This window comes from Bos taurus, chromosome 4, assembly GCF_002263795.3.
Source record: "Bos taurus isolate L1 Dominette 01449 registration number 42190680 breed Hereford chromosome 4, ARS-UCD2.0, whole genome shotgun sequence".
NCBI classification, from domain to species: Eukaryota; Metazoa; Chordata; class Mammalia; order Artiodactyla; family Bovidae; genus Bos; species Bos taurus.
The window spans coordinates 41972836-41995639 of record NC_037331.1 but is presented as its reverse complement, the minus strand read 5'-3'; the positions used below and the strand labels follow the sequence as shown (position 1 = coordinate 41995639).

At 35.8% G+C, this 22804-nt stretch overlaps 1 protein-coding gene across 12 annotated transcripts in view; it reads right to left on the bottom strand.

The window, feature by feature from the left end:
- Positions 1-22804, bottom strand: part of MAGI2 (membrane associated guanylate kinase, WW and PDZ domain containing 2) — a 1467480-nt gene that overhangs the window by 1267303 nt on the left and 177373 nt on the right. The window lies entirely within an intron of this gene.

Here is a 22804-nt window from a genome sequence, read left to right as displayed (position 1 = left end):
GTGGATCTCTTGTAGACAGCATATATAGGGTTCTTGTTTTTGTATCCATTCAGCCAGTCGTTGTCTTTTGGTTGGGGCATTCAACCCATTTACATATATGGTAGTTATTGGTGAGTATGATCCCATTGCCATTTACTTTGTTGTTTTGGGTTTGAGTTTATAATCCTTTTCTGTGTTTCCTGTCTAGAGAAGATCCTTTAGCATCTGTTGAAGAGCTGGTTTGGTGGTGCTGAATTCTCTGAGCTTTTGTTTGTCTGTAAAGCTTTTGATTCTCTTTCATATTTGAATGAGATCCTTGCTGGGTATAGTAATCTGGGTCCCTGCATGTGTTATTGAGATCTGTGCTCCTTAAACTGTGGTCCTTGAATCCAGCTGTATCAGCCTCATTTGGGAGTTTATTACTAATATAGAATTTCAGTTTCTATCCCAGACATACTGAATTAGAATCTATACTTCTAACAAAATCCTCATATAATTCTTAAACACTTTAAAGTCTGGAATGTACTGGTTTAGAACAGTAATGCTACTATATGTTAATAGATGTCAGTTTTCTTCCACAGGGTTTCTACATTCCTTAATATGTTAATAGTTATGGAGATTCATTTCCAAGAGCTACCTACTTTTTGCAAGAATGGAGAGAAGAGGAACAGAGCAAATTATACTACTATTAATCTGGAAAATCCCTTTTAAAAAATATACTATTCCACTATATTTAACATAGCCTGGATTTGGTGGAACAAATACATTAAATTTAAAGACCATTTACTTTTTTCTGGAAAAGAAATAATCCTTTTACATATGGATTTCTGTAGAAACATTTTCATTTCCCTAGGATATATTCCTATAATTAGAATTTTTAGTAAAAGAAATGATCATTTCACCAACTGTTAGGTATTGATGAGGTTTAATGTTGGAATGAGAGACATAATTCAGATGCTCTGGAGATCTATCTTGGAAAATTCAGAAAATTGGGCTCCTGAGAGGAAAATGTCCAAAGATAAAAAAGAAAAGGTAAACAATCAATGACAGTTGCTTTACTACTTTATAGTGATAGGTACACAACAGCTGTGACTTACAGAGGAAAGGATCTTGCCTTTTATTTAGCCAGGCACCAAAAATAGACATATAGCAAACTGAAAAACCAAACAGGCTTTTGGTATTGTTATTGTTAAGTTTGTGCAGCTCTGATACCATATGAGGTGCTAGACTTGGACTTCTCTCTCTGGCACAGCGTTCTTTACCAAACAACAAAGTCATGGCTTTTGGAACCAACTGAAATTGGAATCAAACTTATAGACCCTTGGCCAAATACCAGACATGTGTCATTTTCATATCCCAGTATACTGTTTCTAAGCTGTGCAAGCCCATATGCTTATGCAGCCTTCTGCTCCTCTGAAGAGCTGAGAGTTGCACATCCACCTGCACATCCATTCGAGCAGGCACCCCAGCATTTGAGAACCTCCTCTATTCCCAGGTGGCTCAGTGGTAAAAAATCTGCCTGCCAGTGAAGGAGACAGAAGAAATATGGTTTGGGAAGATCCCCTGGAGGAGGAAATGACAACCGCAACCCACTCCAGTATTCTTGCCTGGAAAATCCTGCGAACAGAGAAACCTGGTGGGCAAAGAGTTGGACATGACTTAACAAGTGTGTATGCAGTTGGTCAGATTGTTTTGCATCTTCCCAGGTGGAGCAGTGGTAAAGAAGCTACCTGTCAATGCAGGAGACACAGGAGATGCAAGTTCTATCCTTGGGTCAGGAAGATTCCCTGGAGTAGGAAATGGCAAACAACTCTAGCATTCTTGCTTGGGAAATGCTATGGACAGTGGAGCCTGGCAAGTGATAGTCCATAGGGTCGCAAAGAGTCCTACACAACTGAGCACACACACATGAGGAATCTCTGTGCCCAGGTTTGGCTCTGCCAAGATATAGTACATGCTCCTCATTAAGCACCACCTCCCTCTTATAACTGCTTCTGCTGCTGAAATAATATCATGACTACAAATTTCATGAGAGGGCAGCAATTGTTAACATTTCTGATAGCTTAGAGAGTGTGAAATTTGCTATATTGGAAATTATGTCTCAATGAAATGGGTACTTAATATTTACTAATATCTCTGGGACAAGGTCATGCAGTTTAATACATACCTCATGTTACTGAAATAGAGACATCAATTAAGTAACAGACGAGACACTCATATAATCTTCTCTGATGGACTATTATTGATGACTTGTAATATAAGAAATAACAGTTATCTCTGCACTAGATCATCTGGTTTTATTAGACAGAGATAAGACATTATATTTAGTGGTAAAAGAAGGTTAAGAATATAGATGAATTTCTTGAGCTCAGTTGCCACTGGGCTAGGACAGACAGTCCAGGTTTTCAGGATAAACTCATTTGGGAGTTGATTTAATTATCCCCAAGCACTATAAGCATGATGTAAAATTTCTATTTCTTCAGTGTATTTTCTAGAAACCTTACAATGTTTTTCCAAGTCTTAGTTCACTCTTATTTCTGCCTTGCATCAAGTAATTACTCTCTTAGAATTGAGAAAATATCTTAAGAAATAGAAAAATAATTTTGAAAATCCAAATTGGGTTATAGCAGCTCTTCATTTAACCATTGCTTCAACACTGAGCAGAATTCCAGTTCTGCCTATTATTTTCCTAAGTAATCAATCCTCTCTCAAGAGTTTTGATTATTACTTTCAGGAAAATATTAAACAGTGCACTTTTAAACTCTACAGCTTTAAAATCTTATGTTAACTAATTCCTGCATACTTGGAAATGGTTCTGTCAATTTAACAAATATATTTAGTGGCTTTTAAGGATGATATTATTGCCATTATTGGTTACATTGATAAGCAAGACACACATAGCTCCTGTATTCATGGAACTCGTATTCTAGTACTACATGAAAACCTCAAAAGTAATATCAAAAGCTATACTCACCACCTTCCTTTTAAACCAAACTTCAATTATCTTTATTATCTTATATGGTTAATGCAATTGTGAACAATTTTTTTTTCATTTAAAAAAGATTTTTATCTGTTTCTTAATGACCAGATTATTAAAGATGAATTTGTAATTATTGAGTCAGGTTTTCTCTTTTTTTGCTATAAGTTGGGATATTTCCAGTGCTTAAGGGAGGCATCCACATATATGCCCATTGGTATTCAAAAGTTAACATTCCCCCATGCTCACCCTAAACTTAATTTCATTTATTTTTTCTAGCTTAATTAATGATATAATTGTCTTCTTAGTTAAATATATTCCTCATTTTAAGACCCAGAGGGATGGTATGGGGAGGGAGGAGGGAGGACGGTTCAGGATGGGGAACACATGTATACCTGTGGCGGATTCATTTCAATATTTGGCAAAACCAATATAATATTGTAAAGTTTAAAAATAAAATAAAATTTAAAAAATAAAAAAAAAAAAACAAAGAAGACATACAGATGGCTAATGAACACATGAAAAGATGCTCAACATCACTCATTATCAGACAAATGCCAATCAAAACCACAATGAGGTACCATCTCACGCCGGTCAGGATGGCTGCTATCCAAAACTCTACAAGCAATAAATGCTTGAGAAAAGGGAACCCTCTTACACTGTTGGTGGGAATGCAAACTAGTACAGCCACTATGGAGCACAATGTGGAGATTCCTTAAAAAACTGGAACTAGAACTGCCATATGACCCAGCAATCCCACTGCTGGGCATACACACCGAGGAAACCAGAATTGAAAGAGACATGTGAACCCGAATGATCATCACAGCACTGTTTACAATAGGCAGGACATGGAAGCAACTTAGATGTCCATCAGCAGACGAATGGACAAGAAAGCAGTGGTACATATACACAATGGAATATTACTCAGCCATTAAAAAGAATGCATTTGAATCAGTTCTAATGAGGAGGATGAAACTGGAGCCGATTATACGGAGTGAAGTAAGTCAGAACGAAAAATACCAATACAGTATACTAACGCATATATATGGAATTTAGAAAGACGGTAATGATAACCCTGTATGTGAGATTGCAAAAGAGACACAGACGTACAGAAGAGTCTTTTGGACTCTGTGGGAGAAGGCGAGGGTGGGTTGATCTGAGAGAATAGCATTGAAACATGTATATTATCATATGTGAATCAGATTGCCAGTCCAGGTTTGATGCATGAGACAGGGTGCTCGGGGCTGGTGCACTGGGATGACCCAGAGGGATAAGGATGGGGAGGGAGGTGGGAGGGGGGTTCAGGATGGGGAACACATGTACACCCATGGCGGATTCATGTCAAGTATGGCAAAAACTACTACAGCATTGTAAAGTAATTAGCCTCCAATGAAAATAAATAAATTTAAAAAATAAACTAAGTTCTTTTGCTAAAAAAAAAAAAAGAAACTGCTGTATTCATCTGTTAATTCCTCAAATATTTAATGACAAATACTTTTTGCTAGATTAATAAAATACACTTTAAACTCTGATAGAACCACTAAATTCTCAAGAATAGGTACCAAATCCTTAGGTATCTGCAGAATACCTTTTCCTTGTCTTTTGTAATTCTTTTTTTAAATAATAGCTCTATTGAGATATAATACACACACCATAAATTAACAGTTATATCAAGTCAGTTGCTTATTCACACAGCACACAACCATCACCATGATTCATTTTTCAAAACATTTCCGTAACACCAAAAAGAAACCTTGCTCCCATTAGCAGCCTCTCCTCATGTTTCCCTTTCCCTAGCGCATGGCAACTAGTAGTCTCCTTTCTGTTTTGATGGATTTGCCCGTTTGGGACATTTTATATAAATGCAATCATACGATACGTGGGCTTTTGTGTGTGTTTTTTTTTCCCACTTAGCATAATGTTTTCAAGTTCATCTATGCTGTAGCCTATATCAGCATTTCATTCTTTTTTATGGATGAATTCATATTCCATTGTATAGACCACGATTTGTTTATCCCTTCATCCACTGATGGACATTTAGGTTGTTTCCGCCGTTTAGCTGTTATGAATATGCTGCTGGAAATATTCATAGTAGTTTCTCTGTGGGTGTGTTTTCAATTCTTTTTCTTGGGGCGGAATCACTGGGTCATACGGTAATTCTATGCTTAACATATTGAGAAAATGACAAATTGTTTTCCAAAATAGTTCTGCTATTTTACAACCCCATTATCAATGTATTAGAGTTCCAATTTCTTCATATTTTCACCAACACTTGCTATTTCCCTTTTTTGAAAACCATATGAAGTTGGTATCACATTGTGGTTTTGATTTGCAGTTCTATAATTACTAATGGTGTTTAAGCATCTTTTCACATGCTTATTGCTCATTTATATGCTGTCTTTGGAGAAATATCTATTTAAATCCTTTTTTTTTTTTAGTTTGTTTTTCTACTGTTGATTTCTGAGATTTCTTTATATATTCTGGACACAAACCCCTTATCAGATAAATTATCACAAATATTTTCATCCATTCTGTGGGTATTGCTCCACATTCTTGATAGTGTCCTTTAAGGAAATTTTATTTAAAAAATTGGTGAAGGCTGTTTATCTATGTTATCTTTTGGTATTTGTGCTTTTTTGCTAACATGTCTAAGAAACTACCACCAAATTCAAACTCATGAAGATTTACTATGATTTTTCTCAGAGTTTATAGTTTTAGCTCTTAACACTTTAGTTATACTTTCGTACATGGTGTAAGGTAGAGGTTCAACTTAATTCTTTTACAATTGAATATCAGGACAGAGCAGCCTGGTGGGCTGCAGTCCATGGGGCTGCAAAAGAGTCCGACAAGATTTAGTGACTAAACAACAACAACATAGTAGCAACAGTAGATAACATTTATCTAACATTAGACTTTGCAGCTAAATGCATGAAAAGTCATGTACTATCTAGTTAATGTTCAGTGACAACATTATGAATTAGGAACAATGATCCATTGCCATTTGACTGATGAATAATCTGTGGTATAGAAGGTTAAGTTACTTGGTCAAGGTCATTTTTCAAATGACAGAGACAATATTGAAATCTGTGCAAACTAGCTGCAGTCTGTACTCATGAGTTCTCTAAGGCCTCTTAGTGACTGAATAAGCATTTATTAAAAGGTCTGTTATGCTCTAGGCATGGCACTGATGCTATGTACACAAAGACCACTGCCTTTAAACAGTTTTGGTGACAGAAAATGATACAGAAAATGTATAATGAGGTCAGTTAGTAGACAGCCTTGGATACTTTTTCAAGGAGTCTGTTATTCTCTTTGAACATAATAGATAATACCATGCTTGATCAAGTTATCATATAATTTGTTTCATATTTCAATATACTAAAAAATTCAGATTATGCTAGACTTAGTGGGTAAAATTAATAAACTCTGGAGAATTAGAATATCTTTTTTGATGGAACTTTATATGCCAAAAATCTAACAGCATTTACAAATTTCTCAGAAAATTTTAAAATTAAACTTTAAAAACAGGAAAAAGGTAAATGATAAGCTTAATGTTAAATCCATTAGTTAGATATCTGAGAGTTATTTTCATATGAACTGATGCCAAAAGCAGTGTTATATATTTTAATAGTGGAGTTTAAACATGGATGGAAAAGAGGAAGACTGCAGAATGCATTACTGTACTTAGGTATGAAATCAAGACAAAGTTATTTAAAGCTAAAATAATCAGTGTTATCATGTGCAATAAATTCAAAGGAAAAACCAATAAATACAGCTTTGAGATTTTCTTGTTATAACTATTTACAATATTCATAACACACTTTGTTTGCTAAATACATAGTCACTTTTCAATTATCTCTTTAAAAACTCCTTCATGCAAGATAAAACCAATGGAAAATGATTAATGAATGTTCTATTTTTACCAGGTATTTAATTTGTCTGACTTGACAAATGCAACAATGTCACCACTTCATTTCCCTCTGGTCGAAGAGAAGTGGAAAAGTATGGGAAATGAGGCCAGTCTAGTTTTACGAGGATAGGGCCTGTATATTTTATCAGAGAACTATGAATATGATCTTATCTTTAAAATATTAATAAACTGTCAATGTTTCCTCAAACGCTGTTTAAATTTTTAGTTTACTAAGGGCAATTGATTTTTTTTAATGTAAAAATGCCAAAACTATGAGTCTCTGAGAATTTTTAAGAGAGATTCACATCCTCAATCTCAGCAAAAGCATGAACTCTGCAGAGCACTGGGAACGGTTTCACTTCAGTGTCACTTGGTGGCAGCATAACAAAATTACTATGAAAGTTCCTTACTGAAAAACTAAACTCTATAGGGAAAACATTGGTGAAACATTGTCTTCTGGCTGTTTTGTATTATAAAAAAATCATGCTAGTATTTATATAAGTTACTGAAAAATATTTTTAAATACCACTAATAAATATCTTCATTAATATAATACTCAACAAATATATATTGTTTCTATTTTATTTCAGGAGCAGACTTAGAGTCTGAGCTAGATAGATAAATTAAACATGTTCTGTATCATGGGCTAAACTGTGTCCTCCTCAAACTCCTATGTTGAAGTCCTAACCTCCAATACCTCAGAATGTGACTGTATTTGGATACATAATTTTTAAAGAGATTATTATGTTAAAATGAAGTCCTGAGGGTGGGCCCTAATCTGATAGAACTAGGGTTATTTTAAGAAAAGGACATTTGGATACAGATACATACACAGGGAGACCATGTAAAGCCACAGGAAGAAGACAGCTATCTAAAGCCAAGAAAAGAGAATTCAGAAGAAACAACCCTGTTGACACCTTGATCTCAGACTTCTCACCTCCAGAATGTAAGAAAATAAATTTGTGGTGGTTAAGCCAATCTGTCTGTGACACTTTATTATGGCAGCTCTGGCAAAATAATATACTCTAAATTCATGGAACTAACAACCTAATTTTTAAAAAAGAAAAAAAGATAGAGACAAGTAATTATAAGGCAATGTATTGGGTTTTGTAAAAGTTACATGAACAAAATGTTATGGGTTCCTCCCAGGGAGGTTGCATTCTTTCTGATGATGGTGGGAGAATTCATACAAGATTTGATTTGGGTCTTTAAGAGTGAAAAGGAATTTCCCAAGCAGAGAAATGGGAATGGGAAGGAACAGTGGCCTTTAACAAAAAGAAGATATTGCCCCTGGAGATGGAGAGGAGGAGACTCCATGGAGTGTGACAAAAACTGAGCTGTTTTGAGTTGCTTATGTTAGAAGACAACCCTGGAAAGACAAGTTGGAGGCAGATTTTGAAGAGCCCATAAACCATGTAAAGGAAGATACTGACTGCCCAAACCATCCCTTTCTTGAAAGGATCTGAAATGGCTTACACCCAATCAAAGATAGTTAAATACAGAAGTTAAAACAAGTTGGTGAAAAGGAGAGGAGAACCAAGATAACAAGGACAGTGAAATACAGTAATCTTAAGAACCAGCATGTTTGCTGTGATAGAGCTTAATTTTAACCTTCCTAAAGTGAGACACAAAAATAAACAGTTGAAAAAATTGGAGGAAGTTCATTTTCTTAGAATATAATTTCTTTATGGTATCTTCTTATTGAATAAAAAAGATAATGAACACATAACATTTTATATAGGAGACATTTAGTAATACAGTGAGTATCTTCAGCAGCGTTTTGCAACTAACACAGCAACAAGTTTGATTTCTCTTTGCCCATATTCCTTATATACAAGCTGAGGACTTAACTTTATAGTGAAATTCCCTGGGAGATGCCAAGAGGGAAGAAGAGGTGGGCTAAGGCAGCCTTTGACATATCTGACTGGAGCCAGGGGCAGAGTTTGAAGTACATTAAAATTAATAAATAACATGTGCCTTCAATAACCTTCACTAAACATTGCTTCTCACCTGAGCTTTTCATAAGATATGCTAAAGAATGGAGAATTTATAAGTGTTGGGAAATCATTACAGTTTAGTAACCCAAGAACCAAGACTATCAGGGGTTTTAAAAAGAAAACTCTGGTCATCAATAGACACTGTAATAGAGGGCTTATGATTTTTCAGAGTAGCAGTAATTGACTGGAAACAGCACAAACATATGATAAAAACATGGTTACCCTATGTTAGAATACCCCAACATCAACACTGCATTGCAGTAGAAGTATGATGCATTAACTTCCTTGGTAAAATAGATATACTTCTGTTATAGTTCATATTTGACATAGATATTAGAGAATTTACTATCAGTCATTGACCAATATCATTTCAATTATACAAGAGATAGTATTTAAACATTAATGAACTTAAAGAAATGTATTTCCATTATTTCTTCAGATTTCATTAAACCCCAAACTTAGCAAAGTCTTAAAGAGTCCCACAGTCATGATGGGGCTTCCCTGGTGGCTCAAATGGTGAAGAATCTACCTGCAGTGCAGGAGACCTGAGTTCAATCCCTGGGTCAGGAAGATCCTCTGGAGAAAGAGTTGGCAACTCACTCCAGTATTCTTGCCTGGAGAATTCCATCGACAGAGAAGCCTGGTAGGCTACAGTCCACAGGATAGCAAAGAACTGTACCCAAGCGACTAACTTTCACTTTCACTTTTCACAGTCATGATAGCCATTCATACTTATCTCCTTAACTGCTGTTTTAAAACTTCAAATTCTGTAGTTAGTCCTAAATATCAAGTATTGATATTTTATATAATTTCCTTTAATAATCCTTCCTCTAGAAAACATACATTGGATAATATCAATGTTATTTTTAAACACTGTAGTACTTTTGGTAATATATATATTAAAATGGTGATTTCACTTATTTATAATTTAGTTCATTAGAGGATTTATAGAAAATAATCACCCATGCCAAAGTATTTTCATTAATTCTAAGCTCATTACAAAACATATCTATAAAACATACTTGTAAAGGTGAATTTTGGTAAATAAGAATATATCTCTTAAACCTCGAATCAGTGATGCTCAGAAGAATTTAAAGGATGGTTTGTTTGAATTCATTTGTTGATTCTGCAATCAAGTAATTTAGATGAATGAAAATCTATTATTGAACTCTGTAAATATTTTCAATATCACTTAACCTTCCTAAAAATAGTTATCCAAGTAACTGCCACTGGCTAATAAGTCACATCATGAATTGATAGCTCAGAGACAAGATTTTATGCTATTTACAGACTAATATAATCAGGAATGACATTAAGGTCAACTTGTCTAGCCTTTCATCTAAAATATCTCTGAAACGTGTTATATATATATATATATATATATATATATATACACACACATATGTGTGTGTGTATTATGCATATAAGCAATCAAATTGGGCATGAACATTGTCCTTTCTGGTAGATGAGGAGGCTGAAGGAGACACATAATTTTCATTCATGCTCTCTATTGTCATCATCAGTTTCCATCCAATGTAAATCCTGATAGTAATTGATAAGAAAGTATATGACTAAAGCACTGATTGTTGCATTTGGTGTATGTATGGGTGTGTAGTCTTCTAGAGAATATAGTTGTTACCTGTGGGATTTTATTTTAAATTACTCAAGGCTTCAAATATCTAAATCATCAAATCACACACAAACTGGGAGCTGGAAAGGGTCAGGGAGAGTGTCAATTTCACATTGATAATCACAAAGTTCATGAACACTGTTACTTATGTTATAGTCTTATTCTTGGGCATTTTGGTAAGGGGTGATGGAAGACTGAAATCTGTTCAACTGAAATTGCTAGGAAACTTAGTTTATTATTCCGGAAAAAGCTCCAGCAACAAGTAGCACTATACTCTTTATATGTATGTCATTCTAATGTACTAAACCTGGACAATGAAGGTGTATATAGCTGAAAACTTGAATGATTTAATCTGATCCCAGCTCTTCCTTTCTAGTTTTCTAAGGCTAAGTGCTTTTCTAAGCACTGTCCAGATACTGCTACTGAGTGCTGAGTGTAAAACTAGGAAGATGTCATGGAAAAGCACCAATACTGATTTCCTCCTCAGATTCTCAAGCCCTGTGACTACTCTGTAGGGAGAGAAAATACCAAAAAGACCAACATGAGCCCTTACACAACATCTAAAGCCTAGAGCCTACCTGACATTGAGGAGAAATTCATTAAATAGTTGCATTCCTCCTGTACACCTGAGCCAAGGGACCAGAGAATGTTTAATGATGTCACCCAGGAAAGGTCAAGGTCCCCATGTATCTAGGTAAGAGGGAAGTCTACTACATGATCAGGCTTTAACCAGAAACTCATCCTTAACACTAAAGCGTACTTAAAAATGCCTCCCTCATCACTATGGAATAGATGATGCAGAACATTGAGGGAAAATAGAGATGAGAGAACGTCAGTAGGAAAAAAATGTAGATGTGGAATACTAAATGAGAAAGAATTCAATATCCTTCATTATCATTTTCTTGGCTCATTGGTTAGAGCTATCAGTTCTAAAAGAAAAGATGAATTTGGAGACTGATACTAGCATGTAGAATAGGTTTTTCAAAATAATTGTATTTCGGTATTTACAGAAAATAATATGTACATTGTTTTCAGAGTATAAGCTCAGTCACTTCAACATAATCTCTCTTTTATGTTTGTACTTAAGGAACACATTCTTCTTTGGATTCTGTCTAGTATTCTAACTACAGTCTCTTTAAAATGGGGTAAAAAATAATGGCTGTAACACCTGAAGTAGAATTTGACTAATGAAGAGTCCAGTGGAAGAACATTATTAATAATACAATCATATCTTGTTCCTCTACAACTTTTCATATTCAACTTTTCATATTCATACTTGTCTCTTTGCCCTGAACTACCATATTGATCTTAAAACTAATATGACCATGTAACTATTTATCAACTTATTTTGATTTTTCAGCCATTTTTTAATATCTTGGTTTTCACCCCAAAATAAGTAATTATTTTCAAAGGAATCTAATAGCCCTTTGGCAAGGCATATTAAAAACTTTAGAGATTGAACTAAATCTTCCTATAATAACAAGTTGCTTTTTTCCTTTGGTGTGAAACCACAGACCTATATTTCCTTTTGTGATACGTGCATAGATGGGTCCTTGACCTTACATGTGTCAACCTGAATTTGGCTCTACTGAACTTTACTGTCATGATACAGCATTCTTTTTCCTTTTTCATGTAAATCTTGTGTAATTGTCATTAATTGTGAGAGTTAACAGTGAACCTGGGAATGCAAATTGTGTCAGGCTATGGGCTTCCCCAATGGCTCAGCAGTAAAGAATCTGCCTGCAATGCAGGAGACATGAGTTCAATCCCTGGGTTGGTAAGATTGCATGGAAAAGAAAAAGGCAACCTATTCCAATATTCTTGCCTAGGAAACCCCAAGGACAGAGAAGCCTAACAGACTACAGTCCAAGGGGTCAAAAAAGATCAGACATGACTGAGTGACTTAAAAACAGTAGAGAAATTACTACTTAGGCAACTCTAATTTTCCTCCATACCCACATGCACCATCTGTGCGAAAATGGTTTTCATCTATAGTCACTTCATTTAAGGAAAAGACGCATGCAATTGGATTTCTTTACATTCATTATCATTAGAACAAATAAGCATATGATATAAACCCCGGGGATAAGGAGCTTCAAAAGAGGATTTAAGATAATTTTTGAACTCATAGATTCTTAACTAGACACAACTATTAGGTTTAAAGAATATGGCTTTGAAGTATAAAATGACATCAAAAGAATTTCGCCAAAGTCCCCTGTTGGGATTCACTTAAAGGATTAAACCATTGGTATAGTCAAAGTTGGGGGCTTCCCTGTGGCTCAATCAGTAAAATATCTGCCTGCAGGTAGGGGACCCAGGTTCGATCCCTGGGTCAGTAAGATCTCCTGGAGAAGGAAATGGCAACTCATTCCAGTACTCTTGCCTGGGAAATCCCATGGGCACAGGAGTCTGGCAGGCCACAGTCCATGGGGTCGGAAGAGTCAGACACAATTTAGCAACTAAACCACCACCACCATATTTAATACCTGGATAAATACTTAATTTTCTTGAAATAATTTTCAATATCTCCATCTTAGTTAAGGATTTGACACTGTCTTGTTCTAAAATATAAAAACAAATATGGCTATAATATTGGTTCCATCTTTCCTTTTTCATTCACGATAGAAATTGCTGAGTATGATCTCACTTTTCTGAGAAAAATATGGCTAAACTGTTTATTTTAAAATTATTCATGCTATCTTTGGGCTGTTGGGGTGGGAACCAGGTTATAGATCAGTGTTGAAAATGGATCTACTTCAGGATGGCATGTGAAATAAAAGTGTATTACTATATTTATGCACGGGAAAATAATGTGTAGTATTACAAAATGATATTGAAATAGTTTTAAGAATAAGTCAACTAAATGTTATATTTCATATCTGTATAGTCATGGATATGTTGATCTTGTCAACACATGTAGCTAAATTTTCCCACTGCTCATACAAAATAGATTCAGCTCTTTCTTTCTGAACACCAGCATGTGTTCTCAGTATAGAGACAAGTCACTCAAAACAGAAGGTGTATAGCTTCTCTTGGACTGTTTCCCAGCACAGTGGCCTCTGGCATGATCTTGGCTATAGAAGCATGAGCAAGCTCAATAGTGCAATAAACATTCTTCCCTTCCTCAACATTAGTGGCCCAAATAGTAATTTGTCCAAGAAATTGCCTGCTGGTGCTGTAATTTCAAATCCCACTTCAACTAACAGAAAGGTGTTCTTGTACACAACCAAATAAAAGAGCAGGAATATATCTATTGAGACAGCTGAACACTAAACCACTAATTGCTTAAAGTAATTTGAAAACATATTTTAGAAATCATAATACAAAGGAAAACATGACTTAAATAAATTATTAAGTAAATAAGAATGATTTCAGTTTTCCCACCTGACCCTATTTTTGTTGGGCATTAGTAAGTATATGCAGCATTATTCTCAGAGGCTAAGCAAGCCAATTGTAAAGTAATAATCATTTATTTTAAAAATAAGGGTTACATTAAAATCAGAAAATAGTAGTAACAACACTGTAAGAATAAAATTTGCTACAATTATCTAGAATATTTATCCAGAATAATAAGAATTTCAGAATTAATAAAAAATTTAGCACATCTTTCCTTTACCCTGATTAAAAATAAAATATTCACTGACAAGGGAAAACAAAGCCTTAGTTAAAATTACTTCATTCTGATCTACCTTCCTTGCTCCCTCCTCTACTTTCTTTCACTCAAGTATATTCAAGGTCATGACCTCAAATATATACATAACATTATTTGTCATACAATTTTCTTAGGATAACCATCCTCACTTTGTACATATTTTCCATGATTTGTCTGTTTGATTTAATTGATAGATATTTTCTTTTACCTAAAAATCTCAGTGTGTGATTTAAACTGATTATTCAAATATTATAACATGTATGATAGAAAAATAATAAAAGGCAATATATGTAGACAAACCCTTAAAAATATGTGCTTGAAACAGAACTGGTTTAGTTTTTTTTCTCTCTTTCTTCCTTTCTCGCTCCCTTCCTTTCTTCCTTACTTACTTCTTTGCTTTTGGCTGCATTTTCTTTAAATTCGACACAGTTATGTTAAAAAATATATGCATTGTACTTAGAGTTTGTTGTAATTTAAAATATGTGGAGTGATTTCATTCACTTTCCTGTTTTAAACATTTGTTAAGGACTCAGCATGTGAAGTAGCATGAGATATAGTCATTTTTATTAGAAAACTTCAGTGTTCTAGTTTCATCAGAGACCGTGTATAATCAGTAGATGACATGATTTACTTGTAATATACAGCTTATCAGGTACTTCGTTATTTATGATGTTTATTTAGAATCTGGAAGAAGTTCTTCAGATATACTTGTTTTCATAACATGTGGGAACAATTTTTCTTCAGTTCCTGAATATGATCAGGAAAGAATACAATTAGAAAAATATCTCCACCAGTGGTAGATATTCAACTATATTCAATGTGTCTAAAATTCTCTACCAAATACAGATGAAAGCATTCTTCTAAAGACACAGCAATTCACAGAGGGAAGAAAGAGGGTAAAGCATTTATCATTGAAGAAAACAAAGGAGGTGAAAAGATAATGCTGTTCAAAATTTACTGTGCATCACAAATACCATGAAACCTTGCTGAAAATCCAAACTCCTGGCTCCACTTCTCAGGGTTATTTTATTAGGTTTTGCATGGAACCCAGCTATCCTCATGTTAATAAATATTCCAGGAAATTCTAGTGCATTTTATTTTCGGATCATACTTGAGTCTAATAAGGGTAATTAACTAAATATGGGTAAGGAAGGATTAAAGAAACAGTTGATCAAACAGAGGACAGAGAGGAAGAGGGTCATTAGCAAGTAATGCTGATGATCTCGCTTCCTATTTCCTTGGGAAAAGAGAAGCAACCAAAAACTAATCTCTTAAAGGTTCCACAAAGCATTTATCAATTCAGTTTCAACTGTGACCCTTATCAGATAAAATGTATTACTATGAGCAAAATGTATCCTAAAAAAGGCCAATCATTTCACTTTACCAGTAGATCCTACCCTCTCTCACCCTAGTAAAGATTCCAGAAATTCTTACCTTTATGCTACACCATCCACATTAATCTCTTTGTTTTCAGATCATTATCAAGAGCATGAAGTATTCTTCTATTTATCTTATCTTATTAAAAAAAAAAAAAGACCCACAACTCTCCATTACACTTCACCTCTCAGCTTGTGTCCTGGATTTATTCCTCTAATTATAATAAAACTATCACTCCTTTCCCAAACTTCTTTGATTACTATTTCTGATTTTCTTATTTCTGTATTTTCTTGACCTCTCTCCAATCAAAATTTCTCCCTTTCCATCAAAACTGACGTGTATGTTGCTAAATTAAAGATCAATTTCTAATTCTCATCTCACATGACCCAGTACCAACATTTGACCTAGGTGATACTTATACATTTTCATACTCTGAATGCTTGACTCTCAGTACATCAGAATAGTCAATCTTTCTCAGATTGCTTTGTTTCTAATCTTTCCATCCCTTCTTTTCCCCTCCCACATCCCTATTTCCTTATCTGGCTCTATGGAGATTTCATCCAATCCCATAACTTTACATGCCATCAATATACTGATGACTCCCAATATATATGTCTCTAGCTGGACCATATCACATTAACTCCAGACACATATTTCCTAAAGTTCTTGAATATTTAATAGACATCTCAAATTTAATATTTCCATTAAAAAATTCTGATCATTTTCATTCCTCTTTCCCAATCTATTATTCCACCACCTTTCCCACTTCAGTAAATGACAATTTTATATTTCATATTGCTCAGACAAAAATCTTGAAGTCTCTCTTTTTTTTACATCCCATATCTTACCAATTGTCTGTACTGCTATCATGCCAGTCCTAGCCTTTTATATCTTCCTCTCAAAAGGCAGCCAGAGTGGTTCTATTTAACAGAAGTTAAGATCACTTGACACTTCTGTTCAAAACCCAAGAATCCCCATTTCACACAGAGTAAAAGCCAAACATTTTATGACCTTCAATAGAAAACTTAATCAAGCAAGTTCCAGCCAAGCGAAGTCAAGTCAAGGCATATCAATCAATCCAAGTTGAGACACTTCTAGTCATGTCAAGTCAAGTCAGGTTATTTCAAGTCCCAGATGATCTCCCCAATCACCGTTTACTTACTAACCTCATACCTTCTAACTAATCCCTTCACTGGGCTCCAGTCACATTGACCTCCACACTATTTCAATGTTTCCAAATCATAATCTTTACTCATGCTGCTATCTGAAATGTTTCCCTCAGAAATTCCTATGACTTGCTCACTTACTTGCTTTCTATTATATTTAATGTCACCTTTTCAGTCAGCCTTGCTTTTTCACTGTATCTAATACGGCAGTCTTCACCTAAACCCTTTCCAGCCTGCTCTGATTTTTTTTCCTTTGAACTAGTAACATATGCTTTACTAATTTATTTTATTGTCTCAAAACACAAGCTCCCTGAATGCAGGGCTTTTTGTTACACTTATTCACTACTATGTTCTTGAGCTCTGTGGAGAGAGTTATTTTGGACCATTCCATAGAGGCAAGTCAAGGCTGAGAAAGAAAATTATGGACAGTGTATGCTAACTAGACTATTTTGACCTTTGGCAAATTTATTTTGACCCTCTCTTTCTCTTTTTGTCTTTTATCAGCATCACTATAAAATTTTCTTCCTCCATTTATCACTTTCTAGTAGATGTAATTTTTACATAACCACACTACAATTCCCCATCTTCATAGATCACAGCTTCATGTGAAGAGGTTTGTGTAACTCAACAAAGCTATGAGCCATGTAGGGTCACCCAAGATGGATGAGTCATAGTGAGGAATTCCGACAAATCCTGGTCCACTAGAAGAGGGAAATGGCAACCTACTCCAGTATTCTTGCTGTGACAACTTCATGAACAGATGAAAAGGTAAAAAGATATGATGCCTGAAGATGAGCCCCCCAGGTTGGAAGACGTCTAACATGCTGCTGGGGAAGAGCAGAGGACAATTACTAATAGTTCCAGAAAGAATGAAGTGGTTGGGCAAAGTGGAAACAATGCTCAGTTGTGTATGTGTCTGGTGGTGAAAGTAAAGTCCAACACTGTAAAGAACAACATTGCATCAGATCAGATCAGATCAGATCAGTCGCTCAGTCGTGTCTGACTCTTTGTGACCCCATGAATCGCAGCACGCCAGGCCTCCCTGTCCATCACCAACTCCCGGAGTTCACTCAAACTAACGTCCATCGAGTCAGTGATGCCATCCAGCCATCTCATCCTCTGTCGTCCCCTTCTCCTCTTGCTCCCAATCCCTCCCAGCATCAGAGTCTTTTCCAATGAGTCAACTCTTCGCATGAGGTGGCCAAAGTACTGGAGTTTCAGCTTTAGCATCATTCCTTCCAAAGAAATCCCAGGGCTGATCTCCTTCAGAATGGACTGCTTGGATCTCCTTGCAGTCCAAGGGACTCTCAAGAGTCTTCTCCAACACCACAGTTCAAAAGCATCAATTCTTCAGCGCTCAGCCTTCTTCACAGTCTAACTCTCACATCCATACATGACCACAGGGAAAACCATAGCCTTGACTAGACGAACCTTTGTTGGCAAAGTAATGTCTCTGCTTTTGAATATGCTATCTAGGTTGGTCATAACTTTCCTTCCAAGGAGTAAGCATCTTTTAATTTCATGGCTACAATCACCATCTGTAGTGATTTTGGAGCCCAGAAAAATAAAGTCTGACACTGTTTCCACTGTTTCCCCATCTATTTCCCATGAAGTGATGGGACTGGATGCCATGATCTTCGTTTTCTGAATGTTGAGCTTTAAGCCAATTTTTTCACTCTCCTCTTTCACTTTCATCAAGAGGCTTTTGAGTTCCTCTTCACTTTCTGCCATAAGGGTGGTGTCATCTGCATATCTGAGGTTATTGGTATTTCTCCCAGCAATCTTGATTCCAGCTTGTGTTTCTTCCAGTCCAGCGTTTCTCATGATGTACTCTGCATATAAGTTAAATAAACCGGGTGACAATATACAGCCTTGACGTACTCCTTTTCCTATTTGGAACCAGTCTGTTGTTCCATGTCCAGTTCTAACTGTTGCTTCCTGACCTGCATACAAATTTCTCAAGAGGCAGATCAGGTGGTCTGGTCTTCCCATTTCTTTCAGAATTTTCCACAGTTTATTGTGATCCACACAGTCAAAGGCTTTGGCATAGTCAATAAAGCAGAAATAGATGCTTTTCTGGAACTCTCTTACTTTTTCCATGATCCAGTAGATGTTGGCAATTGCATAGAAACCTAGAACGTTAGGTCTATGAATCATGGTAAATTGGAAGTGGTCAAGCAGGAGATGGCAAGATTGAACACTGACATCCTAGGAATCACTGAACAAAATGGACAGGAATAGGTGAATTTAATTTAGATAACCTTTATATCTACTACTGTGGGCAAGAATCTCTTTAGAAGAAATGGAGTAGCCCTCATAGTCAACAAGAGAGTCTGAAATGCAGTACTTAGATGCAATCTCAAAAATTACATAATGAACTTGGTTCATCTCCCAGGCAAGCCATTCAACATCACAATAATCCAAGTATAATTCAGCTGAAAAAGCTGAAGTTGACTGGTCTGGTGAAGACCTACAAGACTTTCTAGAATTAATACCCCCAAAAGATGTCTTTTTCATCATAAGGGATTGGAATGAAAAAATAGGAAGTCAAAAGATACCTGGAGTAACAGGTAAGTTTGACCTTGGAGTACAAAATGAAGCAGGGCAAAGGCTAAAAGAGTTTTATCAAGAGAACATGCTTGTCATAATAAATACCTTTTTCCAACAACCCAAGAGATGAATCTATACATGGGCATCAACAGATGGTCAATACTGAAATCAGACTGATTATGTTCTATCAACCGAAAATGGATAAGCTCTACACAGTCAGCAAAAACAAGGCCTGGAGCTGACTATGGCTCAGATAAAGAACTCCTTAGTGCAAAATTCAAGCTTAGATTGAAGACTGTAGGGAAAACCATTCATTCAGATATGACCTAAACCGAATCCTGTATGATTATATAGTGAAGGTGATGAATAGATTCAAGTGTTCTGGTAGACAAAGTGCCTGAAGAATTAGGGACAGAGATCTATAATACTATATGGGAAGCAGTGATCAAAATCATTCCAAAGAAAAATAAATGCAAGAAGGCAAAGTGGTTGTTTGAGGAGGTTGAGTAGCTAAGGGAAGTACCTAAGAGTAGCTGAGGAAAGAAGAGAAGTGAAAGACAAGGGAGAAAAGGAAAGATACCCAACTGAATGCAGAGTTCCAGAGAACAGCAAGGAGAGATAAGAAGGCCTTCTTAAAAAAAACAATGCAAAAATTAGAAAAAAAACAATAGAACAGGAAAGACTAGACATCTTTTCCAGAATATTGGATCTATTAAGGGAGCATTTCATGCAAGGATAAGCACAATAAAGGACAGAAATGGTAAGAAACAGAAGCAGAAGAGATTAAGAACAGGTGGCAAGAATACACAGAAGAACTATACAAAAAGGTCTTACGGACCTGGATAACCATAATGCTGTGGTCAGTCACCTAGAGCCAGATAGCCTAAATTCAGTGGACCTCAGGAAGCATTATTACAAACAAAGCTAGATATGATGGAATTCCAGCTGAGCTGTTCAAAATCCTAAGAGATGATGCTGTTCAAGTGCTGCACTCATTATGCCAGCAAATTTGGAAAACTCAGCAGTGGCCACAGGATTGGAAAAGGTCAGATTTCATTCCAATCCCAAGAAGGGCAATGCCAGATAATTTTCCAACTACTGTACAATTGCACTCACTTCACATGCTAACAAGGATATGCTCAAAATGCTTCAAGATAGGCTTTAGTAGTACATGAACTGAGAATTTCCAGATGTTACAAGCTGGGATTTGAAGAGGAAGAGGAACAGGATATCAAATTGCCAACATTCATTGGCTCATGGAGAAAACAAAGAAATTCCAGCAAAACACATCTACTTTTGTATTACTAACTACCCTAAAGTGTTTGGGTGGATCACAAAAAAAATTGTGGAAAATTCTTAATGAGATGGAAGTATCAGACCATCCTACTTGTCTCCTGAGAAATTATGTGTGGGTCCAGAAGCAACAGTTAGAACCAGACATGGAACAACTGACTGGTTTAAAGTTGGGAAGGGAATATGACAAGGCTGTGTATTGCCGCCCTGCTTATTTAACTTCTATGCAGAGTACATCATGGAAAATCCCAGACTGGATGAAGCAAGTTAGAATCAAAACAGTTGGGAGAAATATCAACAACCTCACAATAGCAGAAACTGAGGAGGAACTAAAGTTCTTCTTGATGAGGGTGAGAGTGGAGAGTGAATAAGCTGGCTTAAAACTCAACATTCAAAAAACTAAGACCATTGCATCCAGTCCCATCACTTCATGACAAATGGAAGGAGGAAAAGTGGAAATAGTCCCAGATTTTATTTTCTGGGGCTCTAAAATCACTGTGGATGGTGACTTCAGCCATGAAATTAAAAGATGCTTGTTCCTTGGAAGGAAAGTGATAACAAACCTAGACAGCATATTAAAAAGTAGAGATATCACTTTGCCTACAAAAGTCCATCTGTCAAAGCTACGGTTTTTCCAGTAGTCATGTACGGATGTAAGAGTTGGACCATAAAGAGTGCTGAGCACCGAAGAATTGATGTTTTCAAATTGTGGTGCTGGAGTGAAGACTCTTGAGAGTCCCTTGAACAGTAAGGAGACCAAACCAGTCAATCCTTAAGGAAATCAACCCTGTGTATTCACTGGAAGGACTGATGCTGAAGCTGAAGCTCCAATACTTTGGCCACCTGATGTGAAGAGCCAATTCAGTGAAAAGACCATGATGCTGGGACAGATTGAAGGCAAACAATAAGAGGGCAGCAAAGGATAAGACAGTTAAATAGCATCACCAAATCAATGGACATAAATTTGAGCAAACTCCAGGAGATATTGAAGGACAGGGAAACCTACCATTCTGTAGTTCATGGGGTCACAAAGAGTCAGACATGACTCAGGGACTGAACAACAAATGAAACTATGTAGTGCATATCTAAATAAAACAATTACATATACACTGTTTTACATAGCTGCTCAGAAAAATATATACTTATGTGTAAGCACATATGTATACGTGTATGTGTGTGCGTAAGTAAGCATTTCTATATTTGAAGAAATTTTATTTTTCTTCTTTCCAAAAATGCTACGGTAAATTTTTGGTTGTTTTTCAACTTTGGAAGATTTTGATTTTCTTTTTCAATAACCTTTACTGATATTCTTATTCTGCTCCCCAGGTTTCACTTTTCTCTTTATCCTGCTCCCCATATTCCTCTAATTTTGAGACTTACAGTATATCAGATCAATTCTGTTTTTACCACTGTTACAATTCACATAGTAAGGAGAGAAAGTGACTAACATTTATTAAGTGCAAATTATGAGGCATGGACTCTGCAAAGTCCCTTGCATTCACATTTTATCCTCACAATTACCCTGTGTGGTGAGTATTATGATTCTCATTTTATGGATGAGGAAATCAAGGCTCACAGAAGTTAAATAACTTTCCTGGGGCTATATAGCTAGTTAGTAGCAGATCTGGATCCAGAGGCTCATGTTCCTCCTATTATAACAAATTACACCTCTAAGTAAATGTGGGAAAAATTATAGTCCTTAGAATGGCTCCTGATTTTCCCTCACATATTATTGTTAAAAATTGAGGTGGCAAATTGGAATCAGAGTACAGACCAACACTGACTACCCTATAGATTAAAATATGAGCCAAATATAGAATTTCAAAAAATTTAGCCACTATGTTAAAAGCTAAAAATATAAGTGAAGAGAATATGAATAATATATATTTCATCTGACATGTAAAAATGATTCAAAATGTCATCAGTATGAAAATTTCAATCAGGTTCTTTGTAATTTTTCTCATACCAACTCTTTGAATTCCAGTGTATATTTTACCCATAGCCTATATCAACTTAAACTCAGCACATTTCAAGTGCTCAACAGCCACATATAGCTAGTGACTGCTGTATTGGACAGTACAGATATATATTAATCTTTCATAGGCCCAATGTCTGTCTCATTGCCTTCCATTGGCATGAGACTTATTAGAGAGTCCTGTATACTTACTGGTTCCACCTCCTTTGTATTGTTTTACTCATTGGAATGAGCCTGGTTTCAATGAAATGATGAACTATTGAGCATTGAGCATTCCAACTCAGTTAGAGGATAAGAT